Here is a 6,803-nt window from a genome sequence, read left to right on the forward strand (position 1 = left end):
GAAAACAAACTTTAAAACAACACTGAAAGCCTCAGCTTGCTCATCTGTAAGACGATCTCACACTCCTTGTCTAAACAAAGTATTTAAGTGGCTGTTGCACAGCTGCTGGAGAAAACACCCACATTACCCATTACCTGTCTGAGTGCTTAGGTACTCTTCCAGGCTCTTTAAGGAACTACCTTAATGACCACACCATCACATAAGACAGATACCATTATTCTGCTTATTTAACCAGTGAAGAGGCTGAGACACTGAGTGGTCCAGTGAGGTGATAAAGATCACCTGGCAAGATGTCAGGCTGGATACATACATCTTTAATCCCAGCACTTGGGAAGCAGAGGCAGACAGATTTCCAGGAGTTAGAGGCCAATGTGGCCAAACTAACACATTCCAGGCCAGCCAGGGCTATACAGTGAGGCTGTTTCACAAATTAACTAAACTAAAATAAAAATCACCTACCTAGACAACAGTGACCCTTGGCTTTACCAGAAGCAGGCTGGCTCCAGGCTCACTTCCTGCTTAGCCTAAATAGAGCAGCAGAATGTGCTGTCTCATAAAGCACAGACGTGTTAAGCCATTAGCAGACTGCACTGAGAGTCAGCTTAGACTCCCCTCTCTTGCCCATGTGCCAAAGCTCTTTTAATTCAATATATTTGCACATGCTGTGCCCTAACTGGAATATCCCTTTCTTCCTCTGCCAAGCAAATTCCTTTCAACTCTTATGTCTTAGGTTTGGTGAGGCATTCTCAAATTTCATGCTACTGTTGAGTACTGCTCTGTAGACTTGAAAGTGGACAGGGCTTGGAAGAGAGCAAAGAGCTATCTGAATCCTGCTCTGGGAGGTTTGGAGCTAACCACACGATGATGCCAAGATGGGAAACCTGGAAGAGCTAGGCTAGCACAGGACAAAACAGCTGTCCCACCAGCTAGGAGCACAGCACCTTCCTAAAGCTGTGACGCTTTAATACAACTAGTTCCTCACATTGTGATGATCCTTAAGAATAAAATTATTTTCATTGCTACTTCATAACTATATTTTTGTTACTGTTATGAATTATAATATAAATATTTGTGGAGAGAGAGGTTTGTCAAAGGGGTCACGACCCACAGGTTGAGAATCCCTGCCTTGGGCAGTGGGGAAATACAGATGAGGTCAGGAAGGGAAACAGGCTGGCCTGTGGGCTCCCGCCTATTCAGAAGAGCATACACCTAGTTCCTGGGCAGTGGGGAGCTGAGAGTACTGAACACGGGTTACAACTTTATGGTGCATACAGACATCGGGTATAGGGGTGGACAATTACATGTGCATGATTCTGTGCACATAGTTCTTAGGCTCAAAGCCATTTTAAACCAGTCAACTAACGCTTTGGCATGATAATACCAAAGTGGGCATTAAAACCTTTTCTCCAGATTTCTCCTAAACCCAACAATGACTGTCTTCAGTTTTCACTGAAACTATATTTAACTGTTCCCTCCAATGGCAAAAAACAACTAGTTAATGAAAGGTAACAGGCCAAGTATGAAACACAAAGTTGCCGTGTGAAGACGGTGCCTTAGCTTGCTCAAGGACACTGGGGCCACACGTGGAACAGTTACCAGGCACTAGCTATGTGCCAGAACTACAAACAGAAATGGATCAAAACAGCCCTCCCAAACCCAGACATGGCAGCTAGTACTCAAGAGATTAAGACAGGAGGATTGTTTAAAGTTTGACCTGGGCTCCACACTGTCTCAAAAACAAAAAAAAAAAAATACAGTCAAAATGGCCCTCCAGAATTTTACATGGAGAATTACAATGGCCCTCCAGAATTACATTAATTTAACATGGTAAAGTAATGAGAACCGGTCATCTTAAATTCTCACCTCAAAGTTATCTGCTACACATGGTGGCACAAGCCTTTAATCCTAGGACTTGGGGAAGCAGAGGAAAGTAAATCTCTATGCGTTTAAAGCCAGCATGGTCTATATATCGAGTTCTAGATCAGCCAGAGCTACATAGTGAGATCCTGTTTTTAAAACCAAACAAACAAACATGTCATCTGCATCAACAGCCTGTGTTGAGCACTTTGTCCTGCCCTAAAGTCTATGTGACTTTCTAGAAGTGTGCTTATGTTAAGAGCAGAAATAGCTAATCCCAGATGTCAAATAAGAATTTTATTCCTTTGTCTCCCTTCCCCTCTTTCTCTCTTCCTTCTACAAAGATGACTATTAGATAATTAGATACTGCTTTTTTCAAACAAATCCAAGAGTCCTTTGCCTGGACCACACCCAGTAAGAGAAAAGGTGTGTTATATTGTAAAATGATAATCATCACAAAGACTCTGGTCCATGGTCCAACTCTAAGGCCATTTTTATGACACCACCTCAAAGCACTAAGGTCACTGCAATGAAGAAAGATAGGTGGTAGGCATGTGCAGCAAAACTAGTTAAAGTCCAAGGAACAAATGAGCTGTACTTGGAGATTTCTACAGTATAAGGATAAACCGTGCACCCATGGTAACCTGTGCTGGTAAAAAGAAATGAAGGGAAATAACTTGTCATCTTAATTGCTACTACAAAGATATTTATTATTATTATTATTATTATTATTATTATTTCATAAAACCTTGAAACATATTAAATGTCACAATACATTTTTCAAAACTTTGGTATAAAACACAGAATTAAATGCCTAAGTCTACACACACAAGTATACTTCCTCGGGTCTAAAGCCAGGATTGTTTTGATAGCACAGAATCAACCACATAGCTAATATTAACTTTCTCTAATATAATTATGCCTTACTTATAGACAGGATAAAAGGATACCCACCATGAGACTGCCACCATACAGTTTTTAAACTTTGGCTTTGTTTTTTCACTTTGAGATACAACTGCTTTCTTCAGTCAACCAGACGGGCAGAAGACAGGGTACCAGATTTTGGTAATCAACCCAAATCACAACTCCTCCCTCTCAAATCTGAAAATGGTATATAGGCTTCAAGAAAAAGACTTCATGGGGTGTTTGTTTGCTTTATCCTCCTGAGATTTTAACAGTCCATCTTTCTATTGAATGAAGGGAAACTTAAGGAATTTATTTACTTATCCTTGAGGTTGAGAGATTAGTAACAGAGAACAAGGTCTTTACAGAGGAAAGGGCAATAGTTCTGCAGTGAGAAGACCCACACTTGAGAGTTAGTGCTGAAACTAACTTTAACATCACCTTTTTTGAGATACGCTCTTGGAGGGTGACTTGGTTGTAACATCTGTCATCCCTTTGAACTGAACTGATGTGGCCCATGTGTGCCCTCCTGAAGCTGTACACTGGGTTAAAGAGGACCACTTTCTCCAATAGAGAACTGTTCTTCAGTTAAGGACTTAGGGATGGCTGAAGACTCCTGCTAGAACACCCAGATGAGCTCTCAGGGTGGGGTTTCACTCTGTAACCCAGGCTAACCTCAAACTTGCAATAATAATCTGTTTCAGTTTCCCAAATGCTGGAATTACAGGTGTGAACCAGCATGCCCAGTTCAAAATGAATTTATCTTATGGGTGTCATTGAACCTTGCCGAGTTCTCAGTTTAGTCATCACTTTCCTACTCAGTTTGGGGGCTGTTGTCATCCATCTGCCTCACAGAGTTGACTGGTGTCAGTCATCAGACACCATGTATCTGAACGTGTTACAAAGGAAGAGGTGAGATATGGTAGGATGGGAAAACTTGACTTTCAAGCATACCCTTTGAGAGTTTGGTGTATGTACTCTTAGAAGTCTGTGACACCGTTCTAGATTATCATAAGAATTTTTACACATATAAAATAGAAATATCCAATATTTTATAAATTATCAGTTCTTGGTGTTGGGCTGAGGGTTCCTTAATGTAAATTTCTACCATCTACGTAACATGATTATGACTTTCTCTCTCTCTCTCTCTCTCTCTCTCTCTCTCTCTCTCTTTCTTTCTGTGTGTATTTTTGGAACCTGTCCTGGAACCCATTCTGTACGTGGTGTTGGGCTGAGGGTTCCTTAATGTTAATTTCTACCATCTACGTAACATGATTATGACTTTCTCTCTTTCTCTCTTTCTGTGTGTAGCTTTGGAGCCTGTCCTGGAACTCACTCTGTAGTCCAGGCTGGCCTCGAACTCATAGAGATTCACTTGCTTCTGCCTCCCAAGTGCTGGGATTAAAGGCGTGCGCCACCACCACCTCAATTATGACTTTCTTAGTAAGAAGGCATAACCAGCCCTACATGGTGGTACATGCCTTTGATCCCAGCACTCGGGAGGCAGAAGCAGGCAGATGTCTATGAGTTCAAGACAGCCAGGACTACAAAAAAACAATAACAAAACTCCAATTTCCAAACTCCTTGCTAGATTGCTGAGGACTCAAATTCTTGGTCCCTCTCCATCATCCTCATCCATTCTTCTGTACATCTATGATCTAGCCAAAATTAGCATCCCCTTTGTTCTCTTCCTCAGAAACAGAACCTCAAATTTAGCTAAACATAAGGCCATGAAATGATCTTCCCTAGCTTTTCTTATAAGTGTGGCCCCTGGACTAAGTTTGAGCCTGCGGGAAATAAGCTCTACCTAAGAGAACAGCAAGGTCATGCCCTTCCCTTTTCTTCTTCCTTCTTGTTGGGAAGTGGAAAGTAAGGGAAAAAATAAACTGAGTCACTAAACGAAAAGTGCCTATAGGGTGTGCAGTATAAGAAGGACACAGCCAGGTCCCTAGTAATTTTGAAATACCACATCAGCCTTGATAGCCTACCTGGATTTTTACATAAGAAAGCAGTTTTCTAGTTCCAGGACAGGCTCCAAAGCAACACAGAGAAACCCTGTCTTGATGCACACTGGTAGTCTCAGAATTCAAGAAATTGAAGAAGGAGGATTAAAATGAGCTCAAAGCCACTTTGGCTTACACAGTGAGTTCTAGGCCAGTAGTGGCTATAATGAGACCCTGACTCAAAATCAAAGCAAAACAAAACATTTTTGTTTAAACTACCAATACAGAGAGCTGGAAGGATGGCTCCACAGTTAAGAGCATTGAGTACTCTTTCGGAGGAATCAGGTTCGATTCCTAGCACCCACAAGACAGCTCACAAACCTCCATAACTCCAGTTCCAGGAGATTTTTGACAACCTCTCTGGCCTCTGCTGTCACCAGGCACTGGGGTATTGACATACATGCAGTCAAAACACTCATATATATAAAATAATAATTTAAACTGATACATTAGGCTTTGTCTCTGGGTTTTTAAAAAAGATTTGTTATTGTGTGTGTGTGTGTGTGTGCGCACGCGTGCACATATGTGTACCTGTGTGGAGGTAACCTTGGAGGCTCCCCTGGAGCCGGTTACAAGGCAGCAAATGTTTCAGTGCTCTGAAAGAGTAGCAGCTTTTTCTAGCTTAACAGATCACTCAGTACTATTAGATTCTTCATTTAGTAGACATCCCAAGGTGTAATTACTTCTCAGCCTGCAAGCATTGCTCCCTCTTCCTGTTCCTTGACTTCTTGCACTTTCAAATCTCCACTGAAATGTGATCTTTGTTAGGACCCTCCAACTTGAGATGTAAGATGAGTTAAATACACTTCCTATTTATTCTTTATGCTTTCTCTTGGTTGACAGTCGCCACACCTTTAACTGATAAATTAGTATCTAACTATTCTACTATACTAAATACTCTCTAGATGCACCTATCTGCTTTTTAAACCATTAGCTAGAGGGCTGGTGTTCAGTTAGGCCCTGAAAAAAAGAATAATGCCGGTTACAACCCTTGAGGGATTTTTCTAGGGTAGCTATGTGGTTTCCTGGCCTTCTATTACATGATCTCTATAAACCTCATGGACAGTTCTGCTCCTATCAGACATTCTCACAGTATAAAAGCTGTTTCTCTTCATTTGCCTTTAAACAAGCCTGAAAAGTGTCAATTCTTCATCAAATCTACATAAGTCTTTCTACCAAGCCTTCATATTCTCATAAAAGATGTGTTTTGAGTGAAAGTATTATGAATATTCTAGGATTTTTTTTTACTTGCCTACTTCAGCCTCTCAAGTGCTAGAATCATGTATGTGTGCTTACCATGAACAGCTTGGGAATTTTATTTTAATGGAGACATTTCACTAACTGACTGTATGTGTATGTATATAATATGAATGCATACATGTTCTGCACTTTGAGACAGTGCTACTCTATGTAGCCCAGGTTGTACTCAAACTGACTGCGTAGCCAAAGATGACCTTGATTTGATCCTCCTGCCATTACCTTTCAATTTCTGGTATTACAGGTTTGTGGCACCATATTTTGAGAGTTAGAATGCATTAAAGGCAGTTTTTAGAGGAAAACTTACAAAATATATTATGTAAACATTTTCATCATTTGTAGGCAACATCCTTGAAATATTTCAAAAGTCTCTGTTTGAGGGCAAACAGAATTTTATAATGATGCTACATGTGATGGTTGGTTTCTTGCTCTACAAACTAACCAATCAATGACTGACGATTTTACATGGCTTACTCACTTAAAAACCTTTTTGTTCTAACATTGTGGACTTAATAAGGCTTCAACGAACAGGGTAATAGGAACATAAGAGGAAAAAAAGAGGTTTGTATGATGGTCTCAACTTTGCCAATGAAATGATTTACAGGGTAATTCTGGGTCAGTCTTTTCCAAATCCTAAACCGAAGGGTTCAGTACAGATATGGGGAGAAACTGCACACGTACAAGAAATATAATGCTTCTCTGTCAACTTTAGGTCTCATAAGGGTTTAAATGAGTCTGTAAGAAGTTCTTCAACAATCTAAAATCAAGTGTGTACTTGGAGAA

At 40.5% G+C, this 6,803-nt stretch overlaps 1 protein-coding gene across 4 annotated transcripts in view; it reads right to left on the reverse strand.

Annotated features, from left to right (window-relative positions):
* Positions 1 to 6,803, reverse strand: part of Zzef1 (zinc finger ZZ-type and EF-hand domain containing 1) — a 130,451-nt gene that overhangs the window by 122,794 nt on the left and 854 nt on the right. The gene's annotated exons all lie outside the window — the stretch shown is intronic.

Source organism: Myodes glareolus, chromosome 9, assembly GCF_982192425.1.
Source record: "Myodes glareolus chromosome 9, mMyoGla1.1, whole genome shotgun sequence".
Taxonomy (NCBI): Eukaryota; Metazoa; Chordata; class Mammalia; order Rodentia; family Cricetidae; genus Myodes; species Myodes glareolus.